Genomic DNA, 25,724 nt, shown 5'->3' on the forward strand with positions numbered 1-25,724 from the left:
TGATATTCAACTCCTTCCCATTCTAAATTTGACAAAATCAAAGATAATTTAAACTGGAATTCTTCTTCAAAGTATCTTTTAAAATAAAACAGTGAGCTAGGAGCATGATGATTTACCAACAGCAGTATCTACTTAACACCCAAATTTGTCTAAATTTTTTTTTTTTGAGTTGTAGCTATGGCCATGAAGTTCCATTCTCTATTTCCAGTTGGCTAATTGTCTGATTTCTCAAATGGGAAAAACCTGGGAAAGCTGATCTGAATTTCTTGAAATTTAGAACAGTATCAGACACATCTCACCTAACTTTAGCCAAGTAAAAGTTCATTTTTGATACTGACATAGTTCTCTAGACCATCTTTATAGTCACAAGGGAACAGAGTGAAGGGCTTCCTCCAAGAACAAGCATTGAAATTCATCTTATTTACCTAGTTATGGATGGTGTGAATGAATCACCTCCTTGCAGTGCTCACCTCTAGACATGGACTATCACAATCTTACAGTATTTGAGATGAATCTTATTTTCCTTGTTTAGAAATTCCAGCTTTTTTATTTGGTTAGATGTTTCCTCAGCAAGAGCTCAAAACATAACCATTGTCTTCCTCTAAACTAATGAATTCTATAATTGATCTATCAAATGTTGTTTTCTACCTCATTTCAGTGAGTTTGTTAGCTTTTTCATTCATGGCTTATGAAATGTAAGTTTAATGGATTTTCTTTAGGTGTTCATCATTTCAAACTTTTACTTTAATTTGTGCATTGCATCATTTCACAAATGCATCACATGCTTCATTCTTTTCCATTGTTTTCCCCTTACAGTTTATATTTCTTTTTCTGTCTCTATTCATAAGTTTTATATCTTTCACAGCTTCATGTAGTCTCTTGATGGTTCCCCTGATGCTTAGGAAGGTTTTCTCTACTGATTACATGATTCTCAAAATGATTCCTTTTTATTGGTATCAACACTTTTAGTTCAGCATCAGTTGTTTCTCTCAGTATCAGTTGCAAGGATGTCTTTCAGATCCTTAAAGGAGACTATAAGTGAGTCAGACTTGTTAAGGACTGTCTCATCTTTTCTCCCATTAATGGCAATGATAAACTCTCCCTGATTTTAGAGTAGCAGAATTAGAAGCTAAATGTTTTTCAAAAATTCATTCTGTGAAATGCTTAAACAATTGCTACTTTTTTTTCTACTTTTCCAAAGTGATTTAGACCACAGTTTCTTCTTTATTCTTATTTCTTTATTTTGAGAGAGACAAAAGGGGAAGCCATTTTGGCTCTCCAGAAAGCGTGCTAGCCCTGCGTCATCTGGCTATTTGAACTTGCTTAAGAACTGCTTAACTCACTGAATAGGAAAACTATAGTAGCTATTCATTTTGCTCTCCTATGCCTAATTTTATTAGTTTTCTTTTTTTCAGCTATGGGGAAATACGCTTATTTCATGAAATTTAGGATACAGTTGGTGTAGGGTGGTGTAACTTCACTGGAGCATTGCCCAGTTTCATGACTTCAGGTTTTGATTTAGAGAGACTGGAATAACATAATGTATTTCTAGGCACTGTATGGCTCTTCAACCTGTTTCATTAGCACCGGCCTAATAGCCAATGTAGTAGTGGTAATATTGATTGAATAGTAAAATAACTAAGTAAACAAATAGAGTTGCAAGGATGTCTGTCCAGCAGAATTACGAAATAATTATTTCTCCAATGGCATAGAAGTGGGATGGACAAAGCCAGAATGCTATTAGTAAGCAAATATTTATAAGCAATATTTATAAAAAGGGAGTTGATTGGACTAGGTCTTTTTCTGTCACAGGTTTTAAATTAACTTCAATTAACTTGTACTGGGTCGGTCTGGAATGGAGTTAACTTTCCCTGCAATGGTCCATACAGTGCTGTGCTCTGCACTTGCAGCTACAACAGCACTGGTATCACACCAGTGTTGCGTCTATTGCTGCACAATACTGGCACTGCATCAAGACACCCTCTAACTCCCACCCCCCCAGAGCCAGCAGGCTGTGGTTGGGCAAGAGGTGGGGAGGGGACATCAGCAGGGCAGCTGACCTAAACCAACCAAAGGGATATTCCATGCCCTATGATGTCACACTCAGCAATAAAAGGTGGGAAAGGGGGAGGGAGGGGGGTGGGGTTCTCATTATGAAGAGGCTTGTCTTTCCAAACAAATGTTACCCATATTGAGGCCCTACTTCCTGGAAGGTGGCCGAACATCGCTCGTTGATGGGAAGTAGAGATTTTCTTTACTCTGTGCTTCCACACAGCCTTTGCTATTTTTTTTCCCCTCTTCCTTTTTCCTTTAATTAAATTATCCTTATCTCAACCCATGAGCTTTTTTTTTTTTTTCTCAGCATACTTTCTTCTTCTTTGGGAGTATCAGTTTGCTTTGTTAAGAAATGGCTTATACCTAAATACATTGTAATTTAACATGTCAATTATTATGTATGTGTATTATTATTACAGGTTTACTGCAGTAGCAAGTCTATACTGTAAGTATTGGTAAAGTTAAGATACTGAACCTAAATTAATGACATCCTAATGGCTCCCCATAGATATCCTGTAGATGCCAACAGTTGATAGTATAGCTGAATGGAGGTTCATAGAGAATTAATAATATAACTTCAGTGTATATATAAAATGTATTTTCACAATGCATTATAAGTCTTCTTTTTGATATAAGAGAACTTTTTTTTTTTTTTTTTTTTTTCATATTGCCTTTCTTGTTGCAGAGCTAGCAAAACCAGCTGAAATAAGTGCATTCATAGGATTTATTAGCTCTGGATTCTGTAATACTTACAGAGAAGTGAAATACTTGCAGAGCTACCACTGGGAAAAAAATTAAGTTCAATAACATTTTGAATCAGTGCTTTACTTGTTTTTGTTTGTTTGTTTCATTTGCTTATTTTTGTTTTGTTTTTGTTATTTGATGTTGTTGTTTTTTTCACTCTTCTTGTTAGAACTTTCCTGGTGAGTTTACCCTTGTATTTACTGTATATCCAAAAAATAGTTAAAAAAAAAAAAAAGACATGACATGACACATTGAAGCAATGCAAGGGATAAATCAATAGTATGTACCAGCTTGGACTGTGCATTGAGATAAGTTTTATAACTCCCAAGTGGAAGGCAATGTGTATGCTGTAAAGGACATGTAAAAAAAGCTGTAAAGCTTTGTGGACATGAAATGGAAGAATATATTCTTGTTAGTAACAACTGTGGAAAGGATTTGAGAACCACAGATAATAAATTTAATTTCAGCATGATTAGCAGGTGGCCTAGTGTGGTCTTTGAATGCATGGACTTAAGAATAGTCATAGATATAGCTAAAATAAATTATAGTTGTAGTAGTCATTGATAAATCCCATTGTTTCCATTTTGGTAATCAACAAATTCAAAATGTTGTCAGTAGCTAATAAGGATTCTCCCTACATCTACCCCTGCCAAAAAGAAAAGAAAAGAAAAAAAAAAAGTTGTAATCCAGAAATTACATTATATTATGAGTAAGGAATTTTGAACTACTGGGTTAATCCAAATATCAGGTCATCTGATCAGTTAAATACCTGCATGAAGAAGAGATTTCTGATTGAACATAATTTCTTACCCTGTTGGAAAAAAAAAATCACTTAGAGAAGACTACATTTCAAAACTGAAAGTTAAACTAAAACATGGAAACAAAACAAATCTCAGATTTTTAATGCCTAGGGCAATTAAATAGTGGAGTAATTTATTCAGAGGTCTGATGAATTTCATCCTAAATGAGAACTTTATATCAGCACTCTATAGTTTTATAACATATATGTAATAGATAAAACAGAAGTTGTGGGCTTGATATGTTAAGGTGAGTTATCCTCTCACATGCAAGATTTGCTGTTTTTTTTTTGTTTCCAATGTTTGAAATTCTATACCTGGTATTTCTTAAGGGTATCTATTTACAAGAGAAATATGGCCCATATGAATAGCCAGAGTGCTGTTTTGGCATCCACTGCACTTCTCATAAAACAAATAAGGCCAGAAAAGACAGCAGTGACAACGGTAACAGAAGGAATTCCGCCTACATAGCAGAAAAGAAAGACATTTCTCCAAAAAGAGGGTAATGGTTCTGTAGCTGGATGCTGCATGGAGGTGGGAGGGTGAGCCGTGTGGAGAAGCTGAATGTTGTTTACTTCACAGTGGCTGGTCCAGCTTAAAAGATCTCCCCGTGTACATCAGATCTGCCACAAACCCAGAGGGTAATTTAAGAGCTCAGCTGAGCTGGAGGCAATCTGTGACTGCTGAATTCTTCCAATGTGTCAGCTCATCTGGAAACACCCAAGCATGAGTGATAAGGGTGGATCTGAGGAACAAGGTGCTTCTGAAGAGTGATGGTATGATTTTAGGGGCCATTGCAGCAAATCCAATGTCAACATATCCATGAAAAAAATGGTTCTGTTTTGGAACAAAGTAATAAGGAATAAAACTGATCAAAACAAAATCCAAAACCAGAAACCAGAAACAAAACCAAAACCAGAAACAAACAAACAAACAAAAATGTTAGGGAAATAAAATCCTTTTATAAAATATTTTGAAAAAAAAATGCAAACAATTAACGAAAACAGTCCTAAGACTGTTCTTGAAGTCTTTCACTTTCTAGGATGGTCCCAAGGGATTCTTGCTTCTTTATTGTGAGCTCTGTGGCCTTGTTACAAACAAAAGATATGAGCTCCAGAGGTATTGGGCCCTTGAGTCAGTGCACTCAGAGTGGGCTTCTTGCCTGTTCTGGATAGATATATACGTGAGGACATTCTGAAGTATAGGCCATACATGAACTTTCCCCCTTTTTCCCTTCTTATTGGGTCAATTGGTATGGATTACCCAGAGCCATATTTTAGGATGCACTACTTGCTAAATGATGTCAACAGTTGGTAAATTTGTCTTCAAGCTAGGTGTATAGGCTACTTCTGCTCCATAATTTAAATGTAAACTGTACATTTTATGATGCTCTAGGTGGTGCCTAGGTCAGATTTGAAAACGCTAGTTGCAGAATAGGAATGGTATTGTGCTTGGAGGTAATGGCACAGAAACTTTCTAAGCTGCCACTCTGTCTTCTGTGCAATCACAGGTACCATTTTTCTTTTAAACTTCTCTTACTTTTCTGTTCCATTTCTACAAATTATGCATGGATAAGAGCATGGAGGAAATTATCAGGGAATGGAGGTGGGGACACAGGACTTCTGTATGTTTGAAAAAAAGTAGTTTTTTTTTTTTTTTTTTTAATTGCACCGCATTAATCTCTTGTATTGAGTTAGGGAGAAGATACGTTTTTAGTAAGTTGCCTTCTGTCTTCTGAGTTCATTACATCAGAAACCACATTCAAGCTGGTGCATCTAGATATTGCTGGCCACTATAAGTGAAATTAGATTTGTTTATTCCCCCAAAAGGACTGTAGCAATATCCTACAGTTTTCAGATGGCCAAATTACACAATACTTTCTCAAAGTCATTAGCTCTATTACTTCAATAACGTTCATAGAATTTATCATCAAGAAAAATAATGCTTAATGTCAAATGGGAAAATATATAAAAATCTGAAATAAAAGCAAAGCTATCAACATTTAATGCATGGTTGGTGCCCTTTTTTGAAGACATCAAATTAAATTTTCAAGAAAAATAATAAGAAAATGGATTACTTGGACTTAGAATTGAAATTTGGAAATAAATACCATTTGAATTTTCTCAGGCACAAAACCAGAAATTCATGACCCATTTTTTCATAAAACACTAACATTTTGGTATGTACAATTATCTAAAGTAAATTGTCTTAAGCCCCCAGAATATATAGTATGTATGTATGTGTGTGAGTGTATATGAATACATATATTCTTTTCTTCTAGAGTGCATGACTTTTTCATAGCTATTGTGTTAAGCTAAACAAAGAGACCTTTGTTTCTCAACTGGGTTTGAAAAATAAGGAAGAAGAAATCGTCACCACAGCAGCTGTCAAAATGCGGATTCTCAATGCTGATAACATGCTGAGTATGCAGTAAAGCTTTTGTTCTTGGCATGCCCATTCATACAGACGGGAGAAGCTTAAAGATGTGACTGTTTTTCAGTCCACATAGCTGACTTTAATCAGAACATTTAGCCTAGTTCCTCCTCCTTTCAAGGTTATGAAAAAAACTTGATAAGTCTCCCTTTGCATGTCACATAATATTTTTATATGCTTCCTGTCAGATATACACAATCCTGGTGTCATGTTTTTCTGAGTTTTAGACTGCAATATTTTCTCTAACTGCAAGGTAGGAATGAGAAAATCTAAATTTGTTTGGAGCCCTGGAATGAGGTCTCAATGCAGCAGTGGGTGAGAAATAGGCCAGCAATTCAACAGATGGTTAGGACTTCATCTTGCAAGCTTTTCCCATGTCAACTAATTTTATGTGGACTTTTTCCCTGTTACATGGCATTCCCCAGTCACTGTGTTTCAGGTTAGCTCAAAGCCTGTGTAACATTTTGAATGTTTTCAGATGAATATTTACTGGAGGATGGAGTTTAGGGTGGAAGAACTTTCTCTCCTCTGCCCCTCATTGGCTGACAAGGTACAAGCATCACCTCATGTGAAATGGGTTAATTTGTGCAGTCCCCTGATATTCCCCCCTCCATTAAGGCTTTCATCTACTTCTGATATTAATATAGTATAAATAGCGTGTAACAACCCTTGGAACATGGTTAATTGCAGTCACAGAAAATACACAAGATTAGTCTTTTATAATACTGTTTCTGTTCAGCGTAAATAACAACCTTAATTTATTTTATGATTCATGAAGTTATTCATACCCTTGACATCATATTCTCATCCTCAGACAAAAATGATGAAGCTTCTTTATGAAAAGATGACAAGTCATCTAATAAATTTTTATAGGTGTTGATTCACAATAAGAGAAAAATATTTGAATGCCACTGGCATTTTGAGATAATTATCTGTTCTTTACCATTGCATTGATAGCTCTTTCTATCATACAGTTGTTTCTCTATACTAATTAGGTTAACTGATGCAAGAAAAACACACATCAGGCTGTTTTATAAAAAATGAACATTTCACACATGAAGGTGCTTTTTCTAAACATATATTAAAGTCGTCTTTGCCATCCAGCAGATTCACCTACCGAATAGGTTCAATGATGATTTTTGACCTGTTCAGGTTTCAAATTTATAACTCCCAAGTGGTGAGCCTACTAGGCTCACCATTTTGTATAAGGATGCTGTCATAGATTGCACACTTAAAAAAAATAGATCCTGAAAAGGGAATAATCTTTGGACCTTGTTTACCGTTTTATCACAACATGACATAAATATAGTTTCTTTCAATTTCTTTATCTGGGTTTTATGATTATTTCCACTGGTACTTTTAAATGGACACCTCAGCACTTCGCTGTTACACTGCAGATGGGCATCAGCGCCTAGGTGCTGGCAGTGGGGGCTGCAGGGCAGCCTCTCAGAGAGGCCAGGCCTCCGCCATGCCGAACATGGCCAGTTCCCACTGGTACTAGATGGTTCCAGACAGCTTCAATGGCCCCACCATGGGGCACATCTGAGCAAGGCAACCAAGGTGGTGGTGCCTCTGGAAAAACATAAGAAAGGGAAGAAAATGCTGCTCAGGCAGTGAGGAGTTAGAGAAAAAGTGAGAAATTTGTCTTAGGAACACCAAGGTTTGAAAAGGAGGGGAAGAGGTGCTCCAGGTACTGGAGGAGAGAAATTTATCTTGTGGGACTGCAGCCTGTGGAGAAGGCACTAAGCTGAAATGGGAAAAGTGTGAGAAGGAAGGAGGGGCAACGAGGAACTGTTACAGGCTGCCCACCGCCCCCCATTACCCTGCCCCCTGTGCAGCTCAGAATGGGGGGCAGAGGAGATAGTAGAATCAGGAATGAAGTTGAGTCTGTTCTGCCCATGATGGAAACTGGTAAGCAATCTCCCTGTCTTTATCCATGAGCTCTTCCATCTTATTGTCTTCCTTGGTCCTGCTGAGGAGGGAAAGTGAGAGAGGGGCTGGGTGGGTGTCTGCCAGCTGGCCAAGGTCAGCCCCACTACACACTAAAATACTGATCAGACTCTCTTGTGTAAGGACATTTTTTCCATGAGCTGTGTTACGATTTTGATAGGTGGGTATATTATGACTGCTGATCTTACATTAAGTCTTACCATCTCTGTTCCTTATCCTGTTTCCTATTTGTAACCTGTATCTTTTTGCAAAGTGTGATACTTTACATGCTATCAGGGTCTACACACCACTTCATTTAGAATTTAGGTGTTAGGATCAAATCTTGCTTTCGAACATTGCTAATCTGCTTTAGACTTTATTAGAAACTCTGTGTGTAACATAGTCATGTAATTTTACTATGGTGAATCTTATTTTTACCTGACTTTTTTCAGTCACTGTTCATTTCTCTGGTTTGAATTAAAAATGAAATTCATAGCAAAGTATGTGATCATTTTTAAGTGACATTTGCAATGGGTGATTATTACTTTTTTTTTTGTATTTTTTTTATATGTTTGTATATATATATATATACATGCAACAGCAGAAAGAAATATACTCAGTTTTTGTCATCTACAGTTTCCCTCTGAAAAAATATATTTTTAACAATAAGGAGATGACAAAAAATTGCTGATGATGGTTTTGGCACAACTTAATAAAAAGCTACCTCACAGCTGAAATGTGGCGGCAGACTACATGAACACTCCTACTTGGGTATAATGAGAGTTAAAACAGGTTTACGTAAAGTACTGAAATTCATTGATCACAAAAAAATCATCAGGTTGTACCAACAGTTCACCTTTAGATTTAAGGAAGAAAATGTTTATCAATAAATTTCAATTACTATGATCCCCTTGATTCAACCTGTTTTTTACATTCACTTTCACATATAATGTGTTATTATAAAAGTCACTTAGAAACCAGTCTGTAATGATGGTTTGCATATGAATCATGCAAGTACTTTGCCCTCATTTAATTAGTCATTTAAAATTGATCATATTTTTTTCTAATCTAATGAATGTAAATGAGTAAATATCTGTTATTGGAAAATCATAAATTCTCTCAATATGAACAAGTATAACCATGTCTTTCTATGTTATGAAAATAAAGACTATAGTATGCTATGGCTCTACAGACTATCTTTGAACTTTTCATTAGCTTTTAATTTCAGACAGAGTAGTTTGGTGCCATATTCTTCAAAAAAGAAGACCATAGTGCACCTATGGTAATTAAGTGGTTAGAAATGACTTCTAAAATGACAATATGAGGAGCCAAAGATGTATCTAGAAAAGACATTGCCACTGACAGTCAAAAGAAGGAAGCTTTCCTCATGGTTGGAGCAGGAAAAATTAATTTTGATGTTCTTTTCATGTTGATGTACATATCCCATAGGGTTTGGAAATACGTTAGAAACACTCATCTGCATCCAACACAATATTTCAAAGGACAAGACATGCTATTCTGAGTGAATACTCTTAAGCTGGATGTACATTTTGGAAGTACTTTCTTTCCCTCTCTTAAAGCTGTTCCTGAGGCAACTTTGCACCCACACATCTAGGGACTGTGTCTGAATGGTACGGTGTCAGTTGTTGATTTAAGCTTGTTTGGATGTTGGCTTTATGATTGACAAAGACGCCTTGCATTGTTCTCTGGAAAACTAGGCTTTCTCAGATAGTAAAAAATCTGAATCTCATCAGTGCTTATGTCAATGAAGACGTAATTCCAGTATAACTGAATTCTATTGGTTTTCTTTGAGAGGAGCTGTAGACTGTCAAAGCATTTGGACCTGATTCTTCTGTAAGAACTGTATTTCTGAAATCTTGTGGGAGCATGGCCAGTTCTGTAATGGATTTTGCTGAAAAGATTGTGAAGGTTTGCTTGGTGTCTGTGTCTTTTACTACCTGAAAGTTCTTGTAGGCTTATCAACTGATGTAATTTCTGTGTTGCACAGAAAATTTGGCCAAATATTTTGCTTGCTCTCTGTAAGGATTTTCCTTAGTTGCCAAATCTAAGTTGCTCCCTAAAACCTAACTTTTAGATTTGCTCCCTTTCCTCCCCCTTAAGTTGCAGTTATTAAAATGAATTTTGATTCTCAGCCTGAACGATAGTTAGAAAATTTTTTTTTCTTTTCTTTTTTTTTTTTTTTCTGTCACCCAGAAATTTTCCAAAGCTCGGTGTAAACCTCACCCACAAAAGGAAATCTGAAATGCAACATTGAAATTCCTGAACTACCAGGTTGCTTTTGAATTTTGAAAAGCAGAAAATCCTCAAAAACTGAAGCTCTTAAAGTTTCTAAAATCTGCAGTTTCAAAGTAGTTGTCATGGAGGAGTCATCTCAGAGTCATAGACCCTAGTAATCTCTGCTCTCCTGGAATTCACAGGGCAATTTGGCAAGAGTACTAGGCAAAGTTTTATTGGATACTTGTCTGTGTTTTGGCAAGCATTAGTTGAAACAGATGTTTATATACAACATTTTTATTTCTGAAACATGCTTCATCTTAAAACTAGCTTGGTTTACTGCCCTTGTTATTCCTATTGGAAAGCTGTTACAGAATCTTCTGGCTCTGAAGATTACAACTTCTAATTTCCAACCCAAATGTATTTATGGCCCATATAGAAATATTTTTATTAGGTCAACATTTTGACCTAAAAAACAAACAACAAATTGTTGTTTATTTTAAGTAGGTTTTTTTTTTTTTCCAAACACTCATATTTATGTAGAACAATCTTATCACATCTCAATTCATTTTACTAAATTAAACAAAACAAGATCTTTTTGTCTTATTGCATATGGATTGCAGTACTCTGGGGACCTCATCTCATACTTCTGAGAATTACATTTGCTATTTGATGGACATGTCACATTATTGGCAACAATTAACCCAGCCACATCACTCTTCTTTCTCTTCCAACTAATGAGCTCACAGCTTAGAGCAGTACTTACTTTTGTTTCCTCAAATTTATCAGCTTGCATTAGAGCTCTCCACGGCCATATTGCTTCAGTTCCTTATGTATCATACTCCGGTCTTCTTCATGTTGTGTTACTAACAACTTTTTTCAGATAGCATTTATGTTTTGTATCTACATGAAATGTAACATAACAAAAATATTAAACAAGATCCATGACTAATCCTTGACTAACTCTATTCGTAATTGATCCCAGCTTGATTATTCTTTTCAGATCTGTCAGTCGCCAGTTGTTTTTCAGCCACTATCCACCACACAATTTTTGCACCAGCTCTCATGCTCTCCCACTTGTTAATTCCCTTAAGTACTTTATCAGATGTTTTTTTACCACATGGCTGATACACTAGGTATATTGTTATTTCCCCACATATGTTATGTTGTAGGCTACAGATATCAAGCTAATCTGATTCAATGACTCTTGGATAACTTACTTTGGATTTCATCCCATTTCTACTTGTCATAGATCCTGTGTTACTTCCTTAAATAAATGTATTCTTTAAAATGAATTGGTTTTAACCTCTAATTTACGAAATCATTATCTTCAGATAAAGAATGGATTTGTGTAGGGTAGAGAATTCTACGGGGCCTGTAGGTGACATATGCTATAATTATTTTTCTGTCAGTATAAAGACTTGAACAATGTTTTCTTAACTCCTAAATCAATCATTTTCTTATATAAGATATTATAACCAGAGACTTTCCTATTCCTCCCCTTCTGAATCTTCTGCCTTTCAGATAAAGTACTTTAATAGTCACTGCAATATGGAATAAGAAAGTGGGAATGAGTCTCATCTGATGCTCTTTGGAAAGATGAGGTACCCTGCCTGCATTCGTAATCATAATGAATATTAAATTATTTATACAAGATAGAACAGACTAGACAAGAGAGATTAAGGACACTTTCTCTGTTGTTTTTCCCAATGTATTTTAATCCGTTGGGCCTCTTGGGAAGTGAGAACTGGGGTTCAAACACTCTGAGGAAAAGAAAGGAATTTATGTACTATTACTCTTAAGCAATTGATTAAAAAAAAATAAAAGTATAAAATAAGTTCTCATCCAGTTCTGTCAGCTTTGTGAATATGGTTTTATTTTATTTATTTTTTCTAAATTTCTCAGAAAACCAGAAATGAAACATACTGTTGTAGATACAGAAATATGGGCTTTTTCACTTTGTTTAGATTTGTTTAATCATGAGGGGAAGTGACAGCGAAGTGAAGGTTTGTTTCTGTTTGGCAAAAGATTTATAAATAAATGTGGTTGACTTCCTACAATTGAGTGTGAGGAGTGATATTTTCATTTTGGGTTGTTTGCCGAAATGAAAAAAAAATCAGTGCTTCTTACTCAGCTACAGACAAGTTATTTCTTTGTCCAGATTCTTGGTTTTCATAGAAATACCTAGCATGTTGAATTGGGCAAATGCTTCTTAATAGCTGGAAAAACAGATAAAGTGCACTTCAGGATTCTCATTGATACAGTTGCATTTGTCGGGTGTTGTGTGCATCTATGGATTTATATGCACTACTTACACTATTTGCTCTTGAGAGTGTTCCATTTCAGTCATTATGATAATCTGGGATCATGATAGTCGGGGATCACCAACAACCTGTTAAACACAAAACTTAGTTTTATTCATAGATATAATGTAATGGACTAAACTTTAAATATGACTTTATTTTCTTAAAAAAGATGTTTTGAAAAAATAGCTAGGGAACAGTCTGTTTTTATGTGTACTTTACAGGACACTGAGTAACAGGTACATTACAAGTTCAAGTTGCCTATTTATTAACAATAGCTCTTGTGATGTAAAAAATAAATCCTCACCTCATGATAATTTACACACTGAGAATACTTGCAAACTGTACAGTTTTCTTTCAACACATAGTTACTACTTTTGGGAGATATGATTAAAAATAAGCAAGGTAATAACAGTAGGTTATAAGGAAATGTTCTAATATTGATACATTTCTTTAAAGATATCTCACCTTTTCACAATTGTGTAAAATCAAATTAACAACTTGGTGTTACCTTATATTGCACACAATTACTAACTTGTCAAAAATAATCTGTATTTACCCTTCAGAGACTAATGACCCATTGTATTTTTGTATTGGCTTTGTGTGTAAAATGGTGGAACCTACATATGAAATCATTATTTCCTTTAAAATAATCTGAATGAGTAATTGTTAAATATAAGGTAATCTGTTTTTCTCTGGTATAAAATAAAATAAAATAACCTTTTCATGCCACAGAAAACAAAAAAACAACAAAAAAAGCCAACACTCTTTTCTGCCTCTGTTCTCAGAAGAATAATCAGACCACTGCAATCACATACATGTAAGAAAAAATAATGTTTTTTACTTGTGCTATTGCACAATATTGAAAAGTACCTGCATAGCACCCAACTGCTGGTAATGGCCTCAGGCTCCTTACTAATAACTGGCCTTATTTTTATTGTTTTTTTTGGAAGTCCTGGACTGTTTCCTTGTATAACCTTGGAAGAGAAAAATTAGGCTTTCACAAAACCTTTAATTAGTATGCTGCATTCTACAATGGCAGTTTAATTGTTTGAAAAGATATGCAGCATAATTTTGGATATTTTTTTCTTCCACTACTTTCCTGTTCATTTATTTCAAAGGTTATACTGTAGAGTTAATACCATTGGGTGTATGTTTATGCAACATTTAAAATTGCTTAATGGAGACAGTGTACAACAGGCAAAGTTTTATGTAAGACTGATATTTCTGCACCTGCATAAAGGTTGGTGAGTTACATTCTGTGTTGGTGGAATATTTGCTGAGGGAAATGTGATAGTTTTTGGTCAATAAGGATCTCTGCTGCTCCCTATGGAACCAACTCCAATCTAGGAACAGCAAGAGCTGGAGCCCCACCTCAGAGAGAAGTGTGAAATTTTATGAGCTAGTACACCTACATAAAACCCAATGTGAGTTTTAGTCTTTGAAACTGAAGTGATCTATGTAACAAAGAAAACAAAGCAGTGTTCCTTAACAGTGTAAGTCCTGAATAGTTATCCCCTGAAATCAATGGGTACCATTATGGTTCTATTGCACAGAAATACAGAGCTTTCTTTTCTATTGCCATGACAGATGCCGGCATTATTAAGCAGGATAATGATACTGACTGCATAATGTTGTAACACTGTGAGATTCTATTGCTCCCTAGCTGTGCAGGTACTCTGTATAACAATATGAAATGCAGAGATGGAGTGAAAACAAACAAACAAATGTTTTTTTCTGTGCTAAATTTCAGGCTATTTGAATTCTATTTTCAAAAGAGGTACTTAAATTAAGACATTATTGTGCACATTTCCACATAGAAAGGCTTTCCTTTCTGAGATTCTCAGGACCTCTTTGGGAAAACAAATTCTCACAGAATCACAGAATGGCCGAGGTCGGAATGGACCTCTGAAGATCAATACCACTGCTGAGCAGAATCACCTAGAGCACATTGCACAGGATGGCATCCAGGCAGGTTTTGAATATCTCCCAAGAAGAAGACTCCACAACCTCCCCGGGCAACCTGTTCCAGTGCTCTGTCACCCTCACAGTAAAGAAGTGCCCTCGCATATTCAGCTGGAGTGCTCTTTCATATTCAGCCAGATATTCTGGTTAAATATAGCTGATTTATCCAATGACAAATAGAGGACTTTTACTTGTAACAGAAAATTATGTACCCGTCCTGCAATGCCTGGAAAAATAAGAAACTTTCCTAAGATTCTTCATCTTTGCTAAGATTCCTGGATAAGCTGGCTAAGCGCAGGAAATCCCCCAGGTCCCTTAGAGTTTTGAGGAGCTGACAGATAGGAGATAATGTGTTTTTGAAGGAAATATTTAGCAACTGCCTTTAGTAGACTATGCTTAACTTTGTGCAAAAAGTTAGAATTTGACCTGTTTTTATACATGGAATTGAGCATGCATATAATACCTGAAAATGTATTCTAAAATTCCATTCAATGTAGAATTGTATTCAATGTAATTGACAATTGTACAAATGGCTGTTATTTTGTATAAGGAAGAGGAAATCGGCACTGTGCTCTTCTAAGGTTTGGTTCAGTTTCTAGGCATTAGCAGGTGTCCAGAGTTTTCACTTGTTTTGGTAGAGATGCAGTTACATATACTACATAATTTCCATAAATTTCTGTTTTCATCACAGCACTTGTTACACTTGTCAGGCTCCTCCCAAGAGTTTTTCAATGACTTTGGTTGATGTTTTCCTGTAATTTCCCTGTTCTATCAATATCAGAGATATGGGATCTAATCCTCTCACGATTTATGCCTATTATATATACTTCTAATTCCATAAAACCATTAAAAATGTTTGTACTCTGAGTCATCAGGGGTTTGTTATGCTTTAAACAAAGGAAATGACTATGGAAATTACTGGAGAAAAAAAAAAGTGTCTTTTCACCAGCATCCTTCTAGTTACTTATTTTGAAGGTGGACTCAAATATAAGTAATGAATTAATGGCAATTTTGTAATTCCCTTTTCTTTGATATAAGGATACTTTCTTTTTCTTAAAAAATTCTTTTGCTTTGCTGCTTTTATTTTCTTTTACAGAGTATGCCATTTAACGTATTTCCTGTCGGCAATATATTTTGATATTTTCTAGTTGAAAATGTTCAGTTTTTTTATTTTTTATTTTTGTGGGTAAAAGGAATAATCCAATAGAGAAAAATATTAACAGACATAATGAAAATAGTGTTTTTTTTTTTTCTTTAATACAAAATGAACTATGCAACTCTGTAGAATAAAGTGTTCAAATTGGCCAGACCCTGGATTGTGAGATTAAAATGTTTATAGTAAATAGTATGACAGAAATATTCTGTTAATCTTGACTGTTCTCATGAGAGAGGAAACATGTTTTTCACCCAAATTCATTATAAATCCTTTGCCTTCCAACCATGACTTAAGGGTTCATCATTCCATATGCACGAAAACTTATTTGGAATAAGGTAGGCTGCAAATTTAAACTGGCTTAACTCCTCTTGATTAAATCCATCTGCCAATTCTCTGATTCCAGAAAATGTCTTTTTCCAATTATATCTCTTATTCCAGAAACCAAGAATTTTACACATGGAGTTAATCAGGAAAAGCAGCTTAAATATGGCTATTCCAGAGTAAATTCTCACATAGAGAGGCCTTAACATGCCACTTGAAGATAATGGGATTGAACAGGTGGTAATGGATTCACATTTATTAAACATTAAAATCCTGCTCATTCCCTCCAAGATGCATGGCTCAGTAGGTTTCGCTAGGGAACAAAATACTAACCCCTATTTTAACCACTGAAGTTGTAAGGTTTTGCTCTGTGTATGCAGTTAGAACAGATTTGCCCTTTTTACGTAAGGACTTCTTTGGGCACTTAGGAATAAACCTGTTGCCCTGGGGACACTTATTCCACATGCCTCCTGATCTGTGGTAACTGTATTTGCCCATACTGCAGTCATAGGAAAATGGAAAGTGACTCAAACTAAATCGTCCTCCAGTGATAACTGAGGTTCTAACTTATCACATCTGTAGTGATCTTTTTAGACCCATGGCCAGCAACTGCACTGCAGATCCGGTGGTATTTCATAACTTAGCCATATATTTAAGCCCCTGATATAGAAAAAACACTTTAACTCATCTGATTTGGTTTCCTAGGTAAGGTTTTGGATTTCATTTTCATTTTCCATGTCGCCCACTGTGTTCAGCCTTTAATGTCATTGATCCAAGAAAAAAGCTATACTCAGCTAAAGTGTTTTAAAGATCAGTGACCCAAATCTCTACATTCTCTCCCCATTTTATTTGAGATAATTTATAATGATTCCTGAAATGGGCAGAGTAGTGATTTATGAAACAAAACTACATTTTTAGTTGGCACAAGTTTCCAAACCCTGAAGTCTTGCAGTTTGAACAGAAGTGAAAATTTGAGATCAAGTGCATAGGCGTCACAAATTCTCCTGTGTTGGAAATGATATTTTCATTCTACTCTCTCTGTATGCTAGAGTTGTAATCAATTCCTACGTAATCAAAAACAAACTAGAAATAAAACATTGTGAATAAAAGTCAAAAACTGCCACAAAACTCTCTACAGCTTTAAGAAAAATAAAACAGCAGAAATCCATGGATAATCTACAGCTTGTTCAAATGTATTTCTATTTCCTATTAATTTACGTATAGAAGCTTATCATGGTTACGGTGTCTTTTTGATACTATTCTTGCTTGAGGCCTTCTTGGCAATTAACTAATGATCAATCTGATTTATTCTATGAACATCACAAAGGATGTCATCTAAAGTCTTTTTAGCAGTGCTTGGAAATACAGACTTTTATTCCTTTATGGATTTTTTTTTTTTTTTTTTTTTTTTTTTTTACTTAGTAATGCTCATTATGCTGTATAGCAAAGTCACAGAATTAGTATATGGCAGCTTGTCTACACAGAAAAGAATAAGCATCAGGTCTAAAGGGGAGAAGGTTTTAGTTTCACTAAGAGAAAATGGGTGATTTAATACTGACCTTTTCCACAGGGAGGTCCTACCAACGTTGAGGTTAATTTATATGGTCTATTTATATATTTATAAATTCGTATTTCAAGAAGAAAGGCATGGACACTCAAAGTTAATTAACTGTTGTTCAAAGCATAGGTATAGTAGAAAATGTGATAGCAGTAAAGGTAATAACAATCTTATGTCCCTGGTGATGCTAACGGAAGCATCAGAAAGATCATAGCAATCTTACGTCCCTGCTGGTCATGGGAACCCTGCCTGTTTTAATATCACACAAGCCCCTTCATGTTGATCATGGCACACTGTGCAAATCCCATCTGTCATGAGGCATTGTGGTCCTTACAGATTTATCGGGTTTCTGTAGAGGTAAACAAATCTATTCATTATTTATGCTGTCAGGTAAGGGACTGTTACATGCAGATAAACTGCGTAATCTCAGGATAAGACAAGGTAGACGGTGTCATCCACATGTACTGGCTGAGAACCATGAAAAGGCTTTTTTGGTGCAGGTAATGACTTAAGTTCATCCAGTGGTCAGCAAGGTTCACTGAGAGTGGTACACTCGTATAAATCTGCGTAGGAATCACAGGATCACACAGAATCACAAAATAATTGAGGTTGGAAGGGACCTCTGGATATCATCTGGTTCAACACCCTGCCAGCAGGATCACTTAGAGCACATTGCGGAGGACGGCATCCAGGCGGGTTTTGAATATCTCCAGAGAAGGAGGCTCCACAACCTCTCTGGGCAGCCTGTTCCAGCACTCTCTCACCCGAACCATAAAGAAGCATTTTCTCACATTCAGCTGGAACTTCCTGTGTTCCAGTTTGTGCCCGTTGCCTCTCATCCTGTTGCTGGGATCAACTGAAAAGAGACCGGCTCCATCCTCTCGACACCCTTCCTTCAGATATTCATATACTTTGATAAGATGCCTTCTTAGTCTTTTCTCCAAGCTAAACAGGCCCAGCTCTCAGCCTCTCTTTGTATTACAGATGCTCCAGTCCCTTAGTCATCTTCGTAGCCCTCTGCCAGACTTGCTGCAGTAGTTTCATGTCCCTCTTGTACTGGGGAGCCCAGAACTGGACATAATACTCCAAGTGTGGCCTCACCAGGGCTGAGTAGACGGGGAGGATCACCTCCCTCGACCTGCTGGCAACACTCTTTTGAATGCACCCCAGGATAGCGTTGGCCGTCTTGGCCACAAGGGCACAGAGCTGGCTCATGGTTAACTTGTTTTCCACCAGGACTCCCAGGTCCTTCTCCGCAGAGCTGCTTTTCAGCAGGTCAGCCCTCAGCCTGCACTGGTGCATGGGGTTATTCATCCCTATGTGAAAGACCCTGCACTTGCCTTTGTTGAACTTCATGAGGTTCCTCTCAACCCAACTCTCCAGCCCGTCCAGATCTCTCTGAATGGCAGCACAGCCCTCTGGGGTGTCAGCCACTCCTCCAAGCTTTGTGTCATCAGCAAACTTGCTAAGGGTGCACTCTATTTCATCATACAGGTCACTGATGAAGAAGTGAAACAAGACTGAGCTTACCCCTGGGGAACACTGCTAGCTAAAAGCCTCCAATAGACTCTGTGTCACTGAGCACAACCCCCTGAGCTCTATCATCCAGCCAATTCTCAATCCACCTCACTGTCCACTCATCTATCCCACACCTCCTGAACTTGCCTGTGAGGATGTTATGGGAGACAGTGTCAAAAGCCTTGCTGAAGTCAAGGTAGACAACATCCATTGCTCTCCCCTCATCTACCCAGCCAGTTGCCCCATCATAGAAGGCTATCAGGTTTCGTTAAGCATGATTTCCCCTTGGTGAATCCATGCTGACTACTCCTGAGCAGCTTATCCTCCACGTGCATGGAGATGACCTCCAGGATGAGGTGTTCCATCACCTTTCCAGGAATGAAGGTGAGGCTGACTGTCTTGTAGGTTCCTGGGTCCTCCTTCTTTCTCTTTTTGAGGACTGGAGTGACATTGGCTTTCTTCCAGTCCTCAGACACCTCTCCTGTTCTCTATGACCTTTCAAAGATGATGGTGAGTGGCCTAGCAATAATATCTACCAGCTCCCTCAGCACTCATGGGTGCAGCCCATCAGGACCCATGGATTTGTGGGTGTCAGGTTTGCCTAAATGAGCTCTAACATGATCCTCCTTGACCAAGGGAAATTCCTTTCTCCAGACTTTCCATCTTGTCTCAAGGGTCTGAGACACCTGAGGGCTGGTCTTAGCAGTGCAGACTGAAGCAAAGGTGGCATTCAGTAAACCTGCTTTCTCTGTATCCTTCAGCACCAGGTCACCCACCCCATTCAGCAGCGGGCCCGCATTTTCCTAGAAAAATCTCTTATCTGAGCCCCTGGCAGGCAGTAAATCTTTCTAGAGGAGAGATCAGGTCAGCAAATAGGTGCCTCCATACCCTGCAGCAGGGAGTCACTCACAAAATCACCTGCAGATTCTTCTGGGTGTTCCTGTTAGGCACAGGGTCTCTCAGCCCAGTTGCCTCCCTTGAAGCCTTGCCCAGCTCCTCCTCCACCTGGAGGGCACTGAAACTGTTCCTCAATAGCAAGGCTTCAGGAAGAGTAAGAGACTTTCTCCTCCTATGAGAAGTGACCAACTTCCTGCCCTCTTTTGTAGTGTTATGACATACTGCGTCATGTCACACAGAACCCTCTGACAACTCCACTGCTGTATGGCATTGGGACTCCTGGAGCTGTATGGTCTCCATGGACACCCTGTCTGGCTCTTGCTCATCTTCTCAGATGCTTCACAACCTGCTGACTTCCTCTTGTAACTCCCTCACCTGATGACAAAGCTCATGGACAACAGCAGACCTTCTGCAGGAGAGCTGGCTGTCAGTACAGGCCTCCCAGAGAGGACCCCCACACTCCCTGCAGCCTGAGACCTGAAGAGATGTATCTGCTGTCACAGGGTCTCTCTGGGTTGAGACCTCTAATGTAGCTGATGCAGTGACTCCAGCAGCTACTGCGGAAAATGGTCTGTGTTGTGTCATGACCACATCTGAGGAAGCGTACGCTACTAGGATTGGAAACAAAGATGCCCTCTTGGGCTCTGCCATGCAAACTGCTGCGTTTATTTGCTGCATCTGTTTGCTGTGCTTAGTGAACTAGTGAGACTGTCATGGTATGGGTAATATAGTGGTTATTCATGCTAACATACATGCCTCTATAATCAAGGCCCGTGGTTGTACTCAGCCCAGATTCTGTTTGAAATCATTGTATCTTCCTTGAAATGTCTTCCACAGTATCCTACGCCCACCAGCCCAGAAAAGCACTTTTTTTCAAAGATACAATTTCCTTATGAGGTTATCTTTCCTTCTTTCCTGCATTCATGCACCTTATAACCTAAAATCATGGCATATTCTTTAGCTGATAGAGTCTGTGGCAGGGTGCAGCTGAGTGTGCTTGTGTTAGTGCATTGAAAAGTGCAACTAGACCTTCCTGGTGATCCAGAAAACATTTTTCTTTGCTCTTTTCTTTCCTCAGGCACTAAGGATAATTAGAATAATAGACCAACTGAGGGGATGCTGCAATACATGAAATAACACAGGGGAAAACTATTAAGACTAGACATGAACAACTATAATAGTATAAAGAAAACAGCTATATATTTCAGGAATTCTCCGAGTCTGAGTCTGGTAAACTAAATTTATGAAAAAAAAAATAAAAATAGAGTAATCCTAGATAAGTATCAGATGTAATGGGAATTTTCTAGTTCCACCAAATATGCTAGAAAATATCAAAGAGATACACATTCAGTCTTTAGGTGTTCTAGGTAGGAAATAGGGCTGAGCCTTCTCAACACAAATGAAAGCAATTTAAAGTTTGATAAGCCAGTGTTTGAATAAAGGTTTCCAGAAGTAGGAATTATTCTTTAAAAGTAGACATAGCTATTCAAGGTCGATTTTGAATACACACATTATTTCAAAGAAATGATTAAAGCACAATAAAAGAAACTACTGAAAAACTGAAATATTTGTTCTAGTTACCTGCTTATTAAAACTAAACTTCATTTTCTTCTGTAAGAATGAAAAAGGCATTCTGTATGAATATATAGCACACAGAAAATACTCCTAGGTATATTTTCACCTAGGAATGAAAATAGTGTAAGTAGTGTAAATATATGTACTCTTTTTCTTTGAGTGATGACATGCTTCTTAAATAATGGAGTTGCATACCAAGGTACAGTAATAAGAATAGTTAAAATACTAAACTAGATTCAGAAAGCTTATTTTGTAAGATTCTGATAAGCATATGTGTTGTGCTGAAGCTTTTCATCTCCCACTGGTCATACTCATGGCTATTCAGGATACTTCATGAATGGAAATGACTTTTTTCTTCTTGCTAACATAAACTATTACCTGTGTCACCTTTAAAGCTGAGACACTAAAAAGAGTTCTTGTCTTGATAACTGTATGAATTTCTCTTTTGAACCCTTTATATGTCTAAGATGATATTGCAAAATCCATGTTTTCTTCCTAAAAATGATAAAAAAATAGGAAAAGTCCAGACTCTAGACAGCTAATAACAGCATATATGTTATTATAGTTGATTGAATGTAGCCGACAGTGAGAAATAAAACAAAGGCTTCTCCCACTGAAATCATTGGAAATGGGATTAGGCTCAGTCATACTGAAATATTCTCTATATTGACAATGCTTCCTTTGAGTACTGCACATTTTACATTGATATCAGACATGCTATTGCAATTGAGGTAAATAAAATCATTGAAAGGGATCTTGTACAAGTACAGATAAAAGCAATTTAATGCATTGCAGAAGATTAAAAATGCAACAGGGAAGATCAATAACAGGAATTAGCTGCAATAGACTGAGACTGATAGATGCTTACCAAGAGTTAATAGGAAGTGGCCTAAAAGCATTTAGAGACAAGGTTATCAGTATGCCCACTAAAGATATTTGATAATCTGTAACTTTATGTAAAAAACTTTATTATTTTTCTTATTTCATTTTTTTTTTTCATATGTTGCATATGTTCTCAACATTGTATATGTTGCTCTATGTTTTCACATGTTGTCCACTTACTGGTCTTGAAGCATAAGAAACAATGCAAAGATGAGTGCTGAGTTAAACATTGAGAAAAAAGTACTGTTGTATAACTTCTATGCATTTCAATTTTTTTTTTTTTTTTTGTAATTTATTTTAAAGCTTTGTGCAATGTATTGTAATACATGACATCTATTAAGTAAAAATCCAATAGAATGGCATTGGGAATGGTTGTACTCAGAGAATCTTTTCCATATTTGCAATGTATGAGAACAGAATTTCAAGTTATCTTGGATAACAAATTGGAATGTCTGCCACAAAGGACAAAAGGCTTTCCTCTTCTACACACTGAAATATTCATATTGCTTAAAAGAGCTGGAATTATGAATAGAAATGGAATAGAATGGAAAAAGCAATAATCAGTCCAAAAATGAATTGTAGTCTCCACAATAGACATGATTTCAAATAGGTATTACACAAGTATTATTGACAGTGGTATGTGCATTGGCCAAAGCTTAGTATACAATGGATGCAAAGTTTCCAAAAGGGGGGGAAATTCAGAAGTAAAAGTCACAGCCACCCTGTGCTTATGCGTGCCTACAAGGCTGATGAAGTCCTGGGCCTTCTGAACCCATTGTGAGTTCTGTCATTAATTTCAGAACACAACACTTCACCTTGTGACTTCTTATATGAAGATAACTGGTTTGTCAGTGAATATAAAACAAAGTCAACGTCTCTCATTTTTTCTAACACTGAGATAAGAACTAAATCTAAAGATGTATTTTCTTCTTTTGCATGTTTTCTGCTGCATGTACATGCAGACGCTAATCTTAGGAAGTGTTTCATCTGCAAAGAGACCCTTTCATTTCAGTTCTGTTACTTCCAACAGCTCTCTTATGCTAGACCTTGTGGATATTTGGGTGTGACACTGCTGACAAAGGCAAGCAACTTTCTTTCCCAATGAGTTCCCTTCATAGCTTTTCAGGGCTGCAGTGCAACCAGTTTTGAAATGGTAGAGTGGCTGTTTGCAAGGCAAGATGATGTCCTTTCACCGGATATTTGTAAAAGAAAAAGCTTTCTAAGAAGAAATTCGCTGGAGGAAAAAGATTTTTTTATTATTATTATTTTTTTGCCAGTTGCTTTTTTAAAGGTGTTTAGAAATAGCCAGAGTTTGTGTTATTTTAATAAGCCCCTCACAATACATTAGTGAACAAGAGGGGCCTAAGAGTGCAGGATGAGTTCCTTTTGATCATGGTATTTATCAGTGCATGTCCATTTTGCACATGCAGTGTGCAAAATACAGACAGGAAATATGAATGAATAATATTCTGAAAAGCAGTATGACAGCTACCAAGTAAGACTGTAGGATAAAAGTACAAAGGAACTGCAGAAAATGTAAAAACAAGCGTGTAAGACCATACTTTCAAAAGCCTTGAGTAGCAGTATTTGTGTCTTTGAAACCAAAGGCCTTTTTCACATGCAAAAACAGATTTTTGAGAACTATTCAAAACAATATGGAAGATTATTAAACCGTGATGTATTTTATATTTTTTTCCTTTGCTTGTCAATGATAAATTGCTCCACTATTGCCACTACTTTTTCTTTCTTCCATATAAGGTACTGCAATATGTGTTGTTTGTTTGCAAATATTTTCTGTTGTACTGGATTGCTATCTTATTCCCCTCTGTAAGTAAGTTGATTATATCCCAAGTCCTGTAAACTACTAATGCCACATTTATTGGACTGAGATAATTTCTGCCATAATTTTCAGGTTAAATAAAAGCAGCTGGCATCACCTTAATAGAATAATCTTTAGTTTTCAAGTTTCATTCTTCTTTTTTCCTGATTATGATATTTCAGTGGCTTACTTTTCTTGATTATCTGAACCTCTTGGTCTTGCACAATTTGAAACGTTGGAGTTTGTTGACTTCTTATGACTAGAAGTAGATACTTTCATCTTTCTGCAGTTTCATTAAAAATAGTATTGATAAGCAGGATCTGTTAGAATGTTTTTGTTTGTTTTTAACAGCTAAATATGTACTCAATAAAAAGGTACATTCAACCACATCAGGATTTGTTCTGTTTTTGAAATGCTAATACTAATTACAGTTGTTAAGTGTTTTGCCATTTGAAAAATAGGAATACTGCTTTTTTAAGGACTCCTAAATATCATTTAGTATTTTTCAGTGGAGTGTTGGTAAATACTTTATAAACATGCCAGTTATTATTCTTCCTTGCTTAGGTTCTTTTCTACTCTTAATATTTAATCTATGAATTGGGTAATTTTGTGTTACATGATTTTGGACGTTTGTTTTTTTCTGCCATTTTGTAGAAGGGAAAGTAAGTTTATATTTTCTGAATTAAATTTTATTTATTCCTTCTTTGTGTTGTACTATTTAATTACTTATAGCTAGTTAAATGGAGTTAATTCTGTTGAGAAAAGTTTTGAAATCTGAAGTAGTTCTTATATTTTGCTGAAGGTCTGTCCATATTGTTAAATTTTTGTCAGTAGTGCAAGATGTTTTACTTCTGGAATCAGTAAATGTTACCAAGGCTGTTATTGTTACTTAGAATAAGTTTTATTTGACACGGCTTAGTAAATATTAAAAAAAAAAAAAAGTTTTGTTTATTTGTTTTAATGACATTTACTTTAGCCTGTCAGGTAGAATTTTGATCCATTAAATGCTGTTCAGTCTGTTAGTGATGGGAAATGGCAATGGGGTTCTTACTTGTCAGTCATTGTTTATTGAGGAAAACAAACCATCTTGTCACAAGTAAAAGGAAGAAGCACACTTGGACATCAGTACAAGTGGAAGCACAGATAAGAAAATGATATAGTAGGTACAAAAATGAAGACTCTGAGGTCAACCAGAGCTCAGCATTTAGACTGCTTCTTCTGGTACAGAATTTATCACAAAATTGCCAGTCTCCTGTGCACTCTCAAGTGCTTCCTAATGACTGGGTTAGAGCAGCATTACAGCCTCAGAACAGACAGTCAGCCCTTTTGATTTTAGGCTGGCACATGTAAGATGAGGCAGTGGGTTACAGAGAAAAGATGGTACTTGCAGAAAGAAAGGGTGAAAGCCCTTTGGCCTGATCTACCTTGAGATAAACATGTTCTTGAAGTCTTTTCCTCTGAGAAATGAAGTGGTTCATGATGTGTGTCCTAGATGACTATCCAGCCACGCTGGGGGCTCTGGGTCAACATCATAAAG

At 36.7% G+C, this 25,724-nt stretch overlaps 1 long non-coding RNA gene across 2 annotated transcripts; it reads right to left on the reverse strand.

Annotated features, from left to right (window-relative positions):
• Window positions 1–3,493: 3,493 nt before the first annotated feature.
• On the reverse strand, window positions 3,494–20,065 carry LOC121064588. Of its 2 annotated transcripts, none has more exons than XR_005816559.1 (3): window positions 19,903–20,065; window positions 12,509–12,585; window positions 3,494–3,610 (listed from the first exon to the last, which is right to left on the reverse strand). It is a non-coding gene; the product is annotated as an uncharacterized LOC121064588 (long non-coding RNA). The 2 variants fall into 2 exon arrangements; XR_005816560.1 differs by lacking the exon at window positions 3,494–3,610 and adding an exon at window positions 5,276–5,388.
• Window positions 20,066–25,724: the final 5,659 nt, after the last annotated feature.

This window comes from Cygnus olor, chromosome 2, assembly GCF_009769625.2.
Source record: "Cygnus olor isolate bCygOlo1 chromosome 2, bCygOlo1.pri.v2, whole genome shotgun sequence".
Classification (NCBI taxonomy): Eukaryota; Metazoa; Chordata; class Aves; order Anseriformes; family Anatidae; genus Cygnus; species Cygnus olor.